We start from the raw sequence: 16,774 nt of genomic DNA, 5'->3' as shown, positions 1-16,774 counted from the left end.
TGCAGTGTAAATCCCCTATATTTGGAGTGAGGACTTCATGGGGATTTTCGGAAGATGCAACGCAAGCGGAGATATGACACAGTAAATCCGTTGAGTTTTGGGGGTGAAGTGGGTGATTTACTTCCAGCACACTTGCAAACATGTTGTGAGGCGGTGTGGTAGTGCGGTGGTAAAGTGGTGGAAACAGAATTACTGTTGCTGTACCAATGGTTTTACCACAGTGCCATACGCGTAATGAGGACCATTGTGTGCCAATCATGAACCCTCACATGGGATCCACCAATGGACAGTAGGCCAAGGACACCCCCTGGCTTCTCAGAAAGTCAACCCAGAGGTTATATGTGTATGTTTCTTGGATCACACTTAATACTGCCTTTCAAAGGGTTCTGGGTAGAGGAGAAACAGAGGAGGATGTGGAGAATTTGTGAGAGAAATCAGGGGATGAAGGGGAAAGAAGCAGGGTCTGGCATTGAGTCAGACATTAGGGAGTACAAATAGAGAGGGGATAGGACAGTGGTAATGTTAATGTTAATGTTAAAGGTATTTTACCTCGCACCGTCACCAGCAGAATTGGTCCCCAGGCGATCAGGCGGATCTGTACACAAGAAGGTGGGCGGTGATTAGTCGAGTGGAGAGGGAGTAGAAAAGTGAGAGGGTGATGTCCTGTTGGAAGCTACAGTTTGGTTTTCACTGTGTGCCGAGCTTGGGTGCGAATATCGGATCGATGTGAAACCTTGTGTGCTGTTGGTGTGGCTGATGTGTTGATTGTTCGTTGTTGTGATGTGGTGAAGTGTGTGTGGTTTTCTGTGCGAGAGGGCGGTTGTGTGGATTTTTGGGTGAGATAAGTATGCAGAGGTTTGAGGTTTTAGGTTAGTGGGTTATTTGCTAACCCCGGGTTCCCTTCCTATCTGTTCTTTGTTGGTGATCTATTACTGCCTGTGTTTACTTTGCAGGCCAAATTATTATTGGTTTTTGGGTAAGATAAGTATGCAGAGGTTTGAGCTATTGGGTTTGTGGGTTATTTACCATTCCCTGTTCTCTTCTTGTCTTTTCCTAGCCTGTGATCCATTTCTGCCTGTGTTTACTTTGCAAGCCATGATATTGTTGACATATCATCCTTCCCCTTTCCCCTGATCTGTCCCTGATCGTTCTTTGATATGGTTCTAGCTTTCTGTCTTACAATTGCTAGGATATGCTGTGCATTGGTCTTCCCTTACTTGAGTGGATGGGTGGTAGCTTAGGGAGACGGGGGATTGGTATCCTCTCTCAGCTTTGTTTGGCTGTGTAAGTGCCCCCTAGACATTCTTCCTAGTTACAAGGTAAAGAGCCAAGATTTGAGGAGTTTTCAGAATAGGAGGTGATCTCTTATGTTATGTATGTTCTTAGGTAGATTGTTCCAGGTTTTTGGAGCGAGGTGGGAAAAGAAGGATCCTCCAAATGTTCTTTTGTTGTAAGCTTTTGGTTCCAAACGGATGTCTCCGCTGGATCGAAGTGGGCTTGTTGGGAAGTGTATGTTTAATTTTTCTTTTAGGAACTCCACGCCTTGGCCATGGATTGCTCTGTGCTTTATGCACATGGATTTGAACTTGATTCGCTGTTTGATGGGTAGCCAGTGAAGCATTTCCAATGCTTGTGTGATGTGTTCTCTTCGAGGTAATTTGAGGAGCAGTCAAGCTGCCACATTTTGGAGGCGTTGGAGTTTTTTTTGTTGTTGTTCTGGCATGCCCAGGTATAGGATATTGAAGCAGTCTACTCTGGACATGACGAGAGTGATGACAGTGATTGTTTTGTTAGCGAATGACAGGAATGGTAGGATCCTTTTTACTGCTCGCGGGAGAAAGAGGATTTCTTGATTAGAGTGTTTGCTTGGGTGAGTTTGTTGTCCATCAAGACTCCCAGGTTTTTTACAATCACGATGGAGATGGGGTTGGGCCAAGTTCTGTTGGCCAGGGGATGTAGTGGTTGTCTTCTCCATTTTTTGTGAAAATCATAATTTCTGTTTTGCCTGGGTTGAGTTTGAGGCAGTTCAATTTCATCCAGTTGTAGATTTCACGTAAGGCAGTTCTACAATGTTGTGTTTTCTTCTTGTACGTTTGTATTTTGTTAACTATTTGTGTGTCATCAGCCTAGTAATAACAGGTGAGGTTGTGTCTTTTAATGATCCTGATTAGTTGAGACAGGTAGATGTTCAATAATGGTGGAGAGAAGTAGGATTCTTGTGGTACTCTGCACAAGGACTCTCTTGGGCTGGATTTGAAAGTTTTGATACATATAGTTTCTGTTCTGTTTGTTAGGAAGGATTTGATCCATAGTAAGGCGCGATCAGTGATTCCAATTTCTTCCAATCTCATGATGAGAATGTCGTGGTTAACTGTGTCGAATGCTGCAGAGAGGTCCAGAGGTATCAGTGCGGTACTTTGATCTGGGTCTGCATTTGTCTTTAGATCATACCTAAGTGGGAGAACTGCTGTTTCTGTTTCTCTCATCGGTCTAAAGCCTACTGGTGCCTGGTCCAGTATGCGCTGCCCTTCAATGAAATCTTGGGTAGTTTTATATATTATATATGTATGTTTCCAGCGGTTTAGCAGGGTAGGGTATGTTGGAGAGGTCTTCCACATTTCCTGCTGAGGAGCGGTTTGATGTATGCTGATTTTAAGGATTGTGGCACTTTACCTGTTGTGACTGATTGGTTGAAGATGTTTCTGTAGTATTCTGTGGGTGTTCCTTGTGAGATGATTGATGATTGATTTGTATGCGTCTAAGGGGCATGGATCTGTGGAGGAACCCGTTTTGTTGCTTTTGTTTTCCAGTTTGAAAAATGTCTCCACTGGTATTTGGAGGAAGCTTTGGAGTTTGTTCAGGCGTTCCTCGTAGGGATGAGTGGGTTGCATATTATCGTTGCATGGTCTGCTTTGTTTGGTCTGTTGGATGGTCTTGATTTTGTTTTTAAAATGGTCTGCGAGATCATTGCATAATTTCTCTGATTGTATTGGAGTATTGTTGCAGCTAGGTGGGTTTTTATTTCGGTTATGATTTTAAAGAGTTATTTTTGGGTAGTTGGTGCTTTGAAGATTGTGTTATCGTAATATTTCCTTTTTGCTTTTTGTATTTCCTTTTTGTATGAGCGGATATGTTGTTGGAGTTTGAATTTCTTTCTGCAATCATATTTGATTCTCCATTCTACTTCAAGTTTTCAATTTTTTCTTTTCATGGTTTTGAGTAGTGGGGTAAACCATTTTGCCATTTCTCTTTTGCGCGATGGTGTAAACGTTTGTTCTTTGGCGATCTCGTCTATTGTTGTCGTGATCCAGTTGTGAAGTAATTCTGTTTTTTTGTCCAGGTCAGTGTCAGTGGTCCAATACATTCCGCTCCCCCCACTCTCCCCCACCACACCGCCTGTAGAAAGGCCTACCCCATTCCCAGACTCTCTCGATTTGCAATAAGGAGCTCACAGCCTATCTACGTCAGATGTATGAAGAGATGAGGCCACTGCCTTCTTCTCTCCCCTTCTTTTGCCTAGCCCTAGAGGGCTACTGTAATCAGTTCACAGCCCCCACCTTTCATGGTCTCCTTTCTCTAGTTACCCCCACCGCAGGGCCTGTTCATTCAGCAAGTGTGTGGGTTCTCATACTAACAAGCTGAAGCCAAGCTGTGTGAGTTGCATCTGGGAAAATCCAGTTGGGAGAGTCACCAGCAACGGCGAGTCAAGTCCCAGTGAAGGTCACCTGTAAAGATAATAAACACGGGAGGGGGGCACACGCACTGTGCCCGCATCTCCTCTTATGGCAGGGGATTCCTGCACGCTTACAGTGCGCCCTTTGTTACGCACTACACAAGGATATTCTCTCTCTGGCCCTTGGCTATTCCTAGCAAAAGCAGGCTGTGCCTGCATTGTGCCAGATAGCGAGAAGGAAGAAGCAAAGATGGGACTGTGCACAGGGAGGGGAACAGAAAAGTAGACAATAACAGTGGTTGGCCAAAAATAACTATTAGTGTTTCATTGGTTTTCTGTAGACTCAAAACACGCTCTTATTGGATGCTTGTCAGCTCAGTGGAAATGCGCTTGCCTTGGAAGCGGAACGACGCAGAGCAAAACAGGTTCGATCCCTGGGTCTGCGCTCAGAAACCGTTATAAATAACCAATTATGTATTATATATGCATATCTCTACACCGTCCCTTCCAGATGTGTGGTATACCCTTCCCTGGAACTGGGGCACCCTCCAAACATTTTACTGAAAAATGTAAATTGTGTACCTGGGTCGTGGAGCCAGAATTCAGCAAAGTATGATGTGGTCCGTCTCAGCCCACTGCTAACAGAGGAGACCAAAAAGCAGGCCAGAGAACCAGAAAGCAACCTCACCAGCAACCCAGGTCCTCTTACAAGCCTTAGGGCTGGGTCAGGGTGGGTCAATGGCCAGGAGAAGGGCCTGCATGCTGCAGCCTCGCAAACAGTGATTAGGCTCCATTGTTCAGTGTCCAGAAGTGGGAGCAACCATTGCGGGGGTGCTCCAAAGAGCAGAGTGGGTTGGACTGAGGTCAGTCAAAGTCCAGGAGCAAAACAGTTCTATACCGAAGAAAAGAGCGATAGCAGTTCTGTGCCAAATACACACAGACAGTGGTGGGCTTGGCTCATGCACCAAAGACAGAGAAACATCAAGTATTGCACCTGGAGCCTAGCACTGCTCTAGATCAACTCAACATTAAGCATCCACAGAAAGTTACAGGAGAAAAGATGTAGTGATGAGGCCGGGAATATTCCATGGATTCCTGTCGTTACATTGGCAGTCAGCTAAAAATAGAACACGAACAGCAGAGCAGCAGCCTTTGTCATCTGAAATGCCTGTAGAGCTGGGGTTAGGTCAGTAACATTACAAGCAATCTGCAGCCTCTGAAAGGGCCCTTAAGGGTCACTTGCCCAGGGCCCCCACCTTGGAGGGGGCCCCACAGGGCTGACTGATCTGAAGAAGTAAGATTCCATTGTTCACCAGTCTTAAATAGCATACATCAGGATATTTTATGTGGCGCTGCTGAGGCTCTAAACCCATTGCCTTTCTGTTTTAACAAGTACATTCTGCCCAATTAATCATTTAATGCTTTCTGTGTTCACTGTGGTATACATAGTTTGTGTTTTCCTTATGGCACAACTCTGTAGCATGCTATCTTTCCTGTGGGAATTATGTTGATCATGTGCAATAGGCAACAGTGAAATGCATATTGATAAATTGAATGCCACAATGGTTCAGAAGTTAGCTCAGTGTGTGAAGCACCCATTGCAGAGATATGTGTTCATATGCAAAATTAGAATATCACATTCCAGCAAGGCTGGCTGAGCATTTCCTATGTCTGAAGTTTATAAACCTGCCTGCATATGTACTTGGTTTTGCAGAAAAACATTTGCTATTATTAGCAATGTACCTGCACCGGATAGGGGTTGCTATAAAAACTAACATGTCATCCTTATGGTGAAGGTCTAGAAATTGGTTTGTTCAGATGGAGTGTTGTAAACCGTAGGCAATCGCCTCAAATGATGGCATAAACTCTTATCCAAATTCAAGACTATGGAACGAAAGCGTTCATGCTTGTATCCTGGATTTGCCAGCAGACGGTACAGTGTTCCTGGTCAAATCATCTAATATATCTTTCAGTACTGTGCTGTCTTCTGTGAGGTTTGCCCTCTCGCATGCTGCTGGTATCGTTTATCCCATTACTTGATCTTTCTTCTTATGTAGGCCATTTGGGTGGTAGGGCTGGTGGACAGAAGAGAGCGGACCAGAAGGTGCAGGCCTCAGGCAAGCATATTGTAAGATCTGCTTGTTTGATACAAGAAACGGTTTGCTTTTTGGTAAAAGTCAAAGGTTTTTACGCACGTTTATAAATGAAATTGTCACAAGCCATTGTTTTTGAAGTATTTAAAGCTTTAAACTACAAAAGACAAACCCAGATTAAATTTGTTAAATCCCATTGTTTGGTATGCTGGTACTTATATACTTCCCTTGATCATGGAGAGAATGAAGCTAGAATCATTCCCATTTTTCATAACACCCTTCTATAATATTGTGTTTAAAAAGGGTCATGTTTGGTAATGTGTTGGTCTTCAAATGCTACTTGTTTATCATTCTGATTAGTGCAAGAATGAAGAGGGTAAGGGGACTTAAAGGGAGTAAACGTGCTCATTATGCTGCAAGAATGCATATCAACCTATAGTTTGTGAGCGGGACGGGTGGGGGGCTGTGGGCGCGACCAGTATTCTTGATCCCTTAATTCCTTTGGTTTGGTGGAGGGGAGCCCCAAAGATGTCCGTGCCCAGGGCCCCAAAAGTGCTTAAGATGGCGCTGCTTGTGCTCTGTCAGGGTCAGTCAGTTTCCAGGAGGAATAGTGAATATTGTCAGCAGCCTGTGTGGCTTCTTTAGCAGTGATCGGCCTGCCAGTCAGTGTCCAGGAGTGGAGATGACCAGAAAGGCACGTCAGGTTGGGACAGGGGAAATCGAAAACCACATATATGCTAATTAGAAGAGCGATGGCAACGTTATACCAAAAATAGAGACACCGAGCTTTGCTCTGGACACATAGCAAGGCTGTAGTTAAGCGGGAGCTGCCTCAAGCAATGTTCCAAAGGCATAGCACTGTTCTAGGCCTGCTAAAAATAGAACAATTACAAAAGACGAAGGGAGGAGAGACGATTTAGGCGATGTCCAGGCGTGGTACCCATAATTAGGAACAGTCTAGGGACCTCTGGAAAGTTTTAGGGGCTGGGTCACAGTCCGGTGATGTCCAGGAGTGATATTGATAATTAGGAACCGCCTGGAGCATCTTGAAGGCTTTTTGGGCTGGGACATGGCCAGGCAGCATGCAGGAATGGTACCGATAATTAGAAAGAGTCTCGGCCTTTAGAAGGCTTTTTGTGCTGGGTCACGGTCCGGTGATGTTCAGGTGTGGCACCGATAATAAGGAACCGCCTGGAGCCTCTGGAAGGCTTTTTGGGCTGGGACATGGCCAGGCAGCATGCATGAGTGCTACCGATTATTAGGAACAGTCTGTGGCCTCAGGAAGCTTTTTTGGGCAGGACATGGTCAAGCGATGTGCATGCGTGGTACCGATAATTAAGAACAGGCTGGGGCCTCTGAGAGGCTCTTTGGGCTGGGGGACTGTTCAGTAATGTACAATTAATTAGGAACTGCCTGGAGCTTCTGAAAGGATGTTTGGGGTCGGACACGGTCAGGCAATGTCCAGGAGTGGTACTGATAATCAGGAACAGTCTGGGGCCTCTGAGAGGCTCTCTGCGCTGGGACAGGAGAGAGAACCCCACAGCACTAAAAACGAGACACATGTCACTACTCTTATAAATGTATGAAAGGTTTGGACCCCGTAATTCCTGCGCTGATAATAAGGTTTTTCATATACACGATGTAATCAGGTGATTTAAGTAGGTCAGCCGACACGTGTTTCGAACCATCAGGGTCTTTCTCAAGGCTAAACTGATGCCGAAAGGCACAGCCGCCCACAGGGGCCGTCTTCTAAAGGATTGCCAAGCCACAAATACATGTGGCTTGCCACAGAACACTCAACCAAGCCAAGGAATCAGTTCCACTTTGCCAACAGGATTGTCCAACCAGCAAGCCATTCACCCATCAACCATGGTCAGCCAAGAATCAATTTAGCCCTGAGAAAGACCCTCATGGGTCGTAGCACGTGTCCGCTGAACTACTTAAATCACTGATTAAATCCTGTATATGAAAACTAGAAAAACTTACTCTACCTTATTATAAGCACAAGAATTACGGGATCCAACCCTTTCATGCTAATACAAGAGGTGTGGGCAATACCTCTCGCTCCCGTGAACTTGCTGCTAATCAAATAACAAAACCTAAAACAAACCATACAGCTAAAGACTCAGTGCTGCGCATGTTGATTCAGCCTCTAGTGCCCACTTTTGCCTCGACTAACAAGATGTCTCCACAGACATGGATCGCGCATATGCAATCACATAAACAACAGTCACTCGAGATCCTCCAACCAAACATGCGAATATGGACACCAAACGCCCAAGCACACACACAACGAACAGCAGGATACCTCCGGAAATGTCCACTGACATGAACATAACATGGCCAACTCCTCCACACTCCTCCCCCACACACTCATTCAGCACACACACACACACGCATAGACAAGAAAAAGACACAGATGTACAAGGGAGGAATTGGGCCAAAACAAGACAGAGCTATGCTCTTGTGAAAACGGTCTCTCAGGAGCATCTTTCTGGGTAGACACGGGCCAAACCCACCCCTGAAGGTGAGGAAGCTCTTTGCCCCTGACTGCCCCAATGACTTCACAAACTGCTTCTGAAAGTCAACCTTTGCTCAACAAATCAAACTTAAACGTCCTTCTTCTTGTTCTTCTTCTTAATTACTGAATGCGTGGGCGGACCCACGCAGGCGCTTCCCCATCCAATAGGATGATGTGCACCAACCCACCAATCAACACATAGCCCACATAAACTCACAAATCCTCCCACCGCCCCGTCTGTCTTACAAAATCCAACAACACACTGCTCCTCCTCCTGCAACTTAAACGTCCAAAGCTGTATGTATGTCTCATGCTTTTCACACATTTTACTTTCAGGGTGACTATTATGACAGAGGAAATGAGCACTATACCAAGTGTGCATTGCCTGTTCAGAAGGAATGCATGTTTGAATTACTAGCACGTTTGATAAATTGGTCATTCGTATGTTCCCAAAATGCCCTTTGTTATATGCAAAGAAGCCAGCATCCTATATTCAGGGCACGCATATTCAACACTTAGGCTCTGCCCCTAGTCTCATCCTCACCACTGACAATCTGGCTCAGTCCCGCCCAGACCGCTGACAATCTGGCTCAGTCCCGCCCAGACCGCTGACAATCTGGCTCAGTCCCGCCCAGACCACTGACAATCTGGCTCAGTCCCGCCCAGACCACTGACAATCTGTCCCCCCATCTGGGGGGTCCCTCTCACCCCCTGTACATTTTTTCCATTTGCAGCACTGCACATGCACCTACATACACATATATACATATGTAAATATATAAATATATAGTATACATATATAAACAGACACACGCACACACTCACAACAGTGGAAAACACACTCAGTAAAACACAGAAACAGATACACAGAAGCACACAGACCATACACATGCATATATGCACACACTCACTCATCATTTCTAAAACCTAAACACATACACACCTAGAAACAGCATTGGTAACTACGGCGCACATGTACCTATGTTTGCTTTATTTGCTTGTGTTAGTATTTGTATAGAGCCCAGGGCCGAAAGATATCTACGTGCATTAGTGGAAAAAACTCTTTAAAGAGTGATGTGTAAAACCTTTAAAAAGGTAAAGTGGCAAAGCGATCAGTAAGGTACAGCCACTCGGTTGCTTCCCTAATATAAAGTCCAGTCCACTACTTCACAATACCCCCTTTAAATATGGGTTGGCGTTCATCCATGCTATAGTGAGGGTGAGTCTTTGGTAGCAGCGGTTTTGGGTGATGTAATGTGTCATTTGCAGTCGTGTGGCGTCGTTCGAAGTTTACCTCCTCCCAGTAAAAAAAAAAATCCTAGATTAAGGTTAAGCATAGGGCAGGACTCTCCCTACGACGACGAGGGGGGATAACATGCAAGACAACTGACAGCCAGCTCCCTTCACCTGGTTAGAAGATTCCTTTCGAGAGGTTTTAACTTATTTTTTAAACATACTGTATGGATTAATTACAAGTTTCCAACCCTAGTGGTGGTTTAGCTATGTCACCACTGCACATTTTGTCCTCTTATTAAATCATTATTTTTCTTTTAATTTAATTTAAGTTCTTATTTTTGTTTTCATTTCTAACGATATGTGCCTTGTTCGTATATTCACGTTTTTATCAGCAACGTGTTGCCTGAATGTTCTGCTCGTTTACCATCTCTCACAGTCTGTGCCCTTTCTCTCCAAACCCTCAATCATTCGGAGCTAGGGTACATTTAAGGTGACATCATTATATTTTACTGGGGATTGGCCAGAGCGCCTACTTTTCTCCACTGTAATTGCAGGATTGGAAGACGCTTCACAAATATGGAGAAAAACAAAGTAAGACACACACTTAAAACAAGCATTGGAAATGCCAATAGTTTGGGCTTTTGTGTAGGGTTGAGGTGTACAATCATTCCTACACTGTCGTTGATGGACCCACCAAACGCACAACTGCCGTAGTCAGGGTTCTCTACTTGTGGACTGACGAAGTTGCAGTCTAGTGGTGTGCAGCCTGCTAGAGATAAGAAGTAGAGGCGCAGTGGTGTGTCATATTGAAAGTGGTGGGTTTAATTAACAAAGTTTTGTGTCAATTGACGAAACACTTTCACAAATAGTTCAGTCACCTGGGCCTTAAAGAGATCCGGGTGGAAGTATTCCAGGTGTGGTAGCGGATGCCCAGGTGTCACCAAAGCCCTCCAGCTAATGCACATGCTCCTTATTGTTCACAGTGATGCTAGAACTGGCAGTGTTTGTAAGAGAGGAAGACACTGCTCAGATTTTATCAGACATATTTTAGTATTTCTATGCAAGGGCCCAGACTCACTAAGCTACTCTCCAGCAAGCATGCCAGAATTTCCAGCGCTAGTGTCAATGCACTACTTCGCCCATACAGCACCAGATGCCCGGAACGCTATGGAATCAGCATAGCACTGAAGCCAATAGCTATGCAGGGGCTGCATTATATCTTTGACATGGGAATATTCCTGCAACACTGGACAGATGCACACTGTCAGGTCCTGTCCAATCTCGTCCGCGGAAGTTGCTGAACCCCACAGACCCCCTGGAATGTATGGTCAACAACTGATATGATATTTTATTTGTATCGCGCTCATACACAAGTTTTTCAGAGCACGAATGATAAACAACCTAAATCCAGACATCCCCGAGGGAAAGGGGAAGTGGATGAAATAAAAAAGGCACAGACTTCTGTCTTCTTACTCGTACATTTCTGCAGAGGATGAGAAAGCACAATATATTATTTCCACTCTCTCTCTACTCACTCTCTCCCCTTTCCCAGGTTCCCTTTCAGTACCTGTGAAAACCTCCGCAATACTAGGAGGTAAGTGTCACTTTTCTGATCCTGGGTCAATCAGAAACATTAGTAGAAACATCCTTTTGGAATCTAGGAACATTTCACTTTACTTCTTCCTAAAATGAGCCTGTAACATTAAAATGTCTTCAAACATTACACTTTTTCAGATTTTGCACTGAATTGTTCACTCTGTTATATTCTCAAAGTTTTTGATTCAGACTGTAAAAAACATTGCCTGGCATGTGCACTGTGGTATATCCTTCAATTCAAAGTACTTCAGGTCCTTCATGGCAAGGATTCGGAGGAAACAAGATGGACTTCTTTTGAACGCAGGGCTTCTGCTTATTAGTCCACACGGAATGCTAATCACGTCCAGGCAACACTGCAGTAGTGCTATTCTCCTTCACGCATGTGCAACGAAGTTGTGTAGTTCCCCTTAGCTCATGCGCATGACCTCCTTTAAGTATGCAACGAAGAAACAAGTTTCATTCACAGGGACTGGATCTTAGTAAAGAAGTTCCAGCTCCCTCGAGCGTGGGCACGCACTGAGATGAAATGTCTTGCTCTCACGCATGCACACATCGAAACTACTGTTTTATCTGTAGGTGCACACACGTCTCGGGCAAAGTCCTTCAGAAGAAAGAGACTGCGTTGCTTATTTTTATAGTTAGTCTCTTCCTCCTACAAATATTCACATGAACCACAGAAACTATCTGAAGAATTCTTGCTGATGTGGGGGGCGTGGCTAAAGAGCCATGGACTAGGACGTGCTTTCGAGCTGTGCTCCTGACAATCCGACTTCATCCGAGAAATTATGCTTTTGAAAATGATGCATGTGCCCAGGAACTGAACGGATGGGCGTTCAAACAGATGTATTGTAAGAATCCTGTTAAGCATCTCGCTCGTGCTGGCGGATTGGAAGACAAATAGACTTTGTGTGGAAAGGCCGCGTGAATATATTGTTTCCAAGATGGCGGACAACAAAGGGAATGTTGTCGCAGCCTAGATGTCTACAGAACTCTCTTGCTCTGAACGAAGCGCGAAAAGGACAGTTACTGGAGGCAACGTAATGCGCTTCTGCTTTCTACTGGGGGAAAAAACCAGTCAGCGCTCCCGGGCCCGACCGAAGATAGCAGCCGGAGATTGCCACAATTCAGGGGGCGGACGTCGGCTACTAGCAGCCGGCACCGAATGTTGTTCTAAGCTGCTGGATTGATGAGGCGGCGCTCCCAGAATCGAACAAAATCAATGTATCACTGTGAAAGGCTACAGTAGCAGCGGAGAAACGCTGCATGCAGGCACGGCTCATAGCCGCTTGCAAAGGCAGCCAGACTTGGAGGAGACTGAGGTCTGTGGAATTGAGAGCGAGCAGGGGTAAAGTAAATATGAAAATGCCAGTGAAGAGCGGCTTGTGCGTGTGAGCAACGTAACCCCGAATGTGGATGGCGGCGGGGGCTCGTGTTCGCATGTATCACGCGAAACGGTGCCCCAAAGTAAATACGAACGGAGCAAGATCTCGCACTGAACCAGGCATGTGGAGCGCCCATCAATGATTACACTAACATCAGCAAAATACTGTGTACGAGCGTGGCCCCCTGCCACCCATAAAGGCAGCCAAGCTTGAACACGCCACAGGCAACAGTGACCTGGTGCTGGATCGAACGAAGCGGGAGGCCGGTTTGGACTCCCCTGCATGGAAATAGGGTACTGAGAGTGCCGAGTGGCGCGCTGCCCGAATTGAGTGGCAGCTGAAGTCAGTGCCACTTAGAACGGCAGCAATACTAGATTTGTGTGCAGTATAAGCTTGCCCTGCCGCATCAGGAGTTTGGGGTCTACCCCTTTCACTGCTGGGACACTTGGGAATGCACAGTTGCTGGACTGTGCAATGACACTGTGACTGAAGAAGGAGGCCATGCGCAATACATGGCGGAACTGGCATATGAGATGGGCAGATGACCTGTCACTCATGATCGGAGGCCACACTGTAAGCTGCAACTGAAGTTGGGATCTGACAACCTCAAAGGGACGCCCAACCCGGCTTACACTGCATGTACCTGGGCAACCTGACCACAGGGGGAGGTGTTGCGAACACGTGACCATAAGAATTATCTGTAGGAAGTAATACGTGGCAGGCTACAATCCACCTGAAAAACAATTGCATGTACCATTAACCAATATAGGTTGGAAGACAGAGACCCCAACGACTGGAATAACAACAACAACAGCACTGGGCCGGAGCCAGACACGTGTGCAGGGTGGCATTATGTCGGTGAAAGGTCTAAGAGCCAAGACCAAACAACCCACAATGGAGGTCTTTGCGAAAATGCAGAGGACCCTTACAACGTCGGCGCAGAGCACGGTCGTGACTCCTGCGGAAGAAGCCCCAGAAGGAGACAAGCATCAGATCCTGGAGGCTATAACGGAGTTGAGCACTAAATGGGGCGCGACAATGGCGGACCTACGAACAGCCTTAGAGAACAAAATTGATGCGGTGGGAACTGAACTTACCCTGTTACGGCAAGATGTCAGGGCGCTGGCAGAGAGAACGAGTGGCCTGGAAAGTGCAGTAAAGACCAATACAGATGTCAGCACAAATAATGCAAAGGAAGTTCATGTGCTCAAACAGCAGGTTGCCAACCTTGAAAATCGGGTGCAAGAAGCGGAAGGAAGGGCAAGAAGAAATAACATACGGGTGGTCGGCCTGCCGGAGGGGGAGGAGGGCCAAGACCATACAAACTACATGGAGAACATGATCCTCCAGGAGATTGGAGCAGACAAGCTTTCGCAGGGGTTCACGGTGGAGCGGGCGCACCGCGCCTTAATGAGGAAACCTAGACCTGGGGCCCCACCGAGACCGATTATCGTGAGGATCTTGAATTATAGAGACAGAGAGAAGATCCTGGAATATTTTCGTAAAGGCGGAACAATCAAGAGAGCATCCACCAACATCACAGCGTACCCGGATTACACGATGCTGGTGCAGAGACAGAGATACAGCTACGTGGCCGTCAAGAGGAGGCTGCAAGCAGCAGGCATCAAGTACATGCTTCTGTACCCGGCGAGGCTGAAGGTGCTACATAAGAGCACAGCGCTTTTTTTTTTATACTCCTGAGGAGGTGGTGACGTGGCTGGACCTGCAAGGCTGCCCGGAACAAGAAGTGGACCGTGACCGGCAGGAACATGACAACTGAAGAACTTGTGCCACGGACATTGAGGGGGTAAGTGGGAGGGTGATCCTGATTATACCGGGAAAGTGGGACCGGTTGAACATTGGGTAGCATTCGGGCCTTATGCTCTGCATGGACTGGAATATAGTGGGTAAAATGCAACTGGAAGCTGCATAGCGTTAACATAAAAGCGTAATAAATTCGAAAATAGGAGCAACAGGATGGAAGTAACACACCCCGAAATACTAATAGCTAAGTGGCAATAAGGGCGACTTCACCCTACTGAGCCCTGACCACAGGCTTGTGCTGGACAGGGCTAGATGTGGGGGTGCCTGAGATCCAGGAATGGAGCTGGGCAACAGTTGGGGAGGGTGTTGTTGGGGAAGGGATGGGTGGGGGGAGGGGAGGGAGGCGGGAAGTTTGGTGTGTACATAGTTATGGGAAGTTCAAGTTCAAACATGAGCCTATATGGAAGAGCCAAAGGGTTGTATCTGCATTGCGTGAGTGGGTGGGATCGGCTGGAAGTAAGGGAGGAGAGTATTAACGAGCTATGGGAGATCTCAAGATAATAACGTGGAATGTCAGGGGACTTAACAGTTACATGAAGAGGAATAAGGTAATGCTGTATTTGAGAAGGCAAAAGATAGATATTGCACTGTTACAGGAGACGCATCTGACGTGGGAATAGATGGAGCTAGTGGGGAAAGAATGGAAGGGGATTGTGGTGGGTTCGGCATACTCTGCCTACGCTAGAGGAGTGCTTGTCTGGGTGGCGCCGCACATCCCGTTCCAGCTAGTACAGGAAGTGGCGGAAACTGATGGGAAGATGGTTATATTGAAAGGGCTGGTGGAGAATAAAGAGGTATGCATTGTAAATACGTATTCCCCCAATCAAAACACGGCGGCATACTTCAGAACTCTGTGCACCAACCTCAGTATGTGTGTGGGCGGTGCAGTGATTTGGGGCGGGGATTTCAATTGTGTAATGAACCCCAGGGTGGACAGATCTGATGGTAGGATTGATAGGCCCACCCCAGCGGCTAAAGCACTGCAGATGCTGCTAGATGATTTTGGCTTGGCAGACGTGTGGAGAATAAAACATCCTAATGGTAGGCAATATTCATACTACTCAGCCCAGCAACAGCTACACACGAGACTTGATTACGCCGGATGTAATGACAGAGATTACTCAAATAGAATATAAGGCAAGGGTCATCTCAGATCACTCGCCCCTGGTCCTCGGGTGGCAACATTGCCCCCCGAGGGCACGGAAGCCGACATGGCATCTCCGAGCAGAGGCACTCAAAGACCCTGTCTTTGTCTTTAGAGAGAATATTAGAGATGAGATCACTAACTATTTCGAAGTGAATACCGGTAGTGTTGACTCGACGGGTACACTATGGGAAGCCTTTAAGGTGGTGATGCAGGGGGTTGCCATAGCTAAGTCAAAGGGCCTGCAGGGCGGGGTCCTGGCTGACCTAAAAAGAGCAGAAGATGAACTAGAAAGAGCATTAGAAAATGGTAGTGTGGATACAGAGTTAGTACTTAAACTACAGCAGCAGTGTGTGGAAAACTGGGAAAGGCTCTGCAACCTCAATTATAAAAAATATGTAGAGAGACAGCATGCGGGAGGGGACAAAACGGGCCGGCTCTTAGCGTGGCTATACAAGAGCGAAACCCCTTGGCCCCCGATTAGGACAATAACTAGAGAAGATGGTGAGGTACTGGACACCCAAGAAGGAGTCAACAAGGAATTTGCAGATTATTACAGGGTGCTATAGGAAGACAAGGAGGGAGGCAGTCAAGAGGAGATAACCGAAACACTAGAAGATATAGGACTGCCCAAGATAAGTGAAGAGGAAACAGGAGAGCTTGATGCACCAATTACCTTGGAGGAGTTGGAGGAGGTTGTGAGGCAGTTGCCTACCAGTAAGACCCCAGGAGCAGATGGGTTCCCTAGTGAATTTTATAAGGTATATAGAGAGGAAGTGCTCTCCCCAATGCTAGACATGCTTAACGAAGCGTTTGAGGTGGGAAGGTTGCCGGAGTCACTCATAGAAGCAATCATAATGCCGCTCCCCAAGCCCAACAAACCAGGGCATAGCTTTGGCTCCTACAGGCCTTTGTTGATGCTAACCAGGACAGAAAGATATTGACGGCTGTCCTGGCAAACAGGTTGCGAAGAGTATTTAGCAAATTAATCTTCCCAGACCAAACGGGCTATGTCCCGAATAGGAATATAACTCACAACCACAGGCGACTCCACCTGGTGGTCGAATGGGGAGGTAGGAATGAAGGCGAAATGGCGATTGTGTCCTTAGACGCAGGAAAAGCTTTCGACTCGGTTAAGTGGCCATGGTTGTTGGCGGCCCTGGGAGGATACAGAGTGGGGCCGGGTTATATCAGGTGGGCGAAAATGCTATACAGTGAGCCGCTAGCCAGAGTTCGAACAGGATCAGTGATATCCGAGAGATGGCAACTTAGTAGAGGCACCAGGCAGGGGTACCCCTTGTCCCT

General features: G+C 46.5%; 1 protein-coding gene across 2 annotated transcripts in view; it reads left to right on the top strand.

Moving 5' to 3' along the window:
• The window catches only part of GRIK4 (glutamate ionotropic receptor kainate type subunit 4), a 2,031,531-nt gene that overhangs the window by 1,572,186 nt on the left and 442,571 nt on the right, over positions 1–16,774 (top strand). The gene's annotated exons all lie outside the window — the stretch shown is intronic.

The sequence above is a fragment of the Ambystoma mexicanum genome, chromosome 9 (genome assembly GCF_040938575.1).
Source record: "Ambystoma mexicanum isolate Mex_15411 chromosome 9, UKY_AmexF1_1, whole genome shotgun sequence".
Taxonomy (NCBI): domain Eukaryota; kingdom Metazoa; phylum Chordata; class Amphibia; order Caudata; family Ambystomatidae; genus Ambystoma; species Ambystoma mexicanum.
This window is presented reverse-complemented; position numbering and strand designations above follow the sequence as displayed.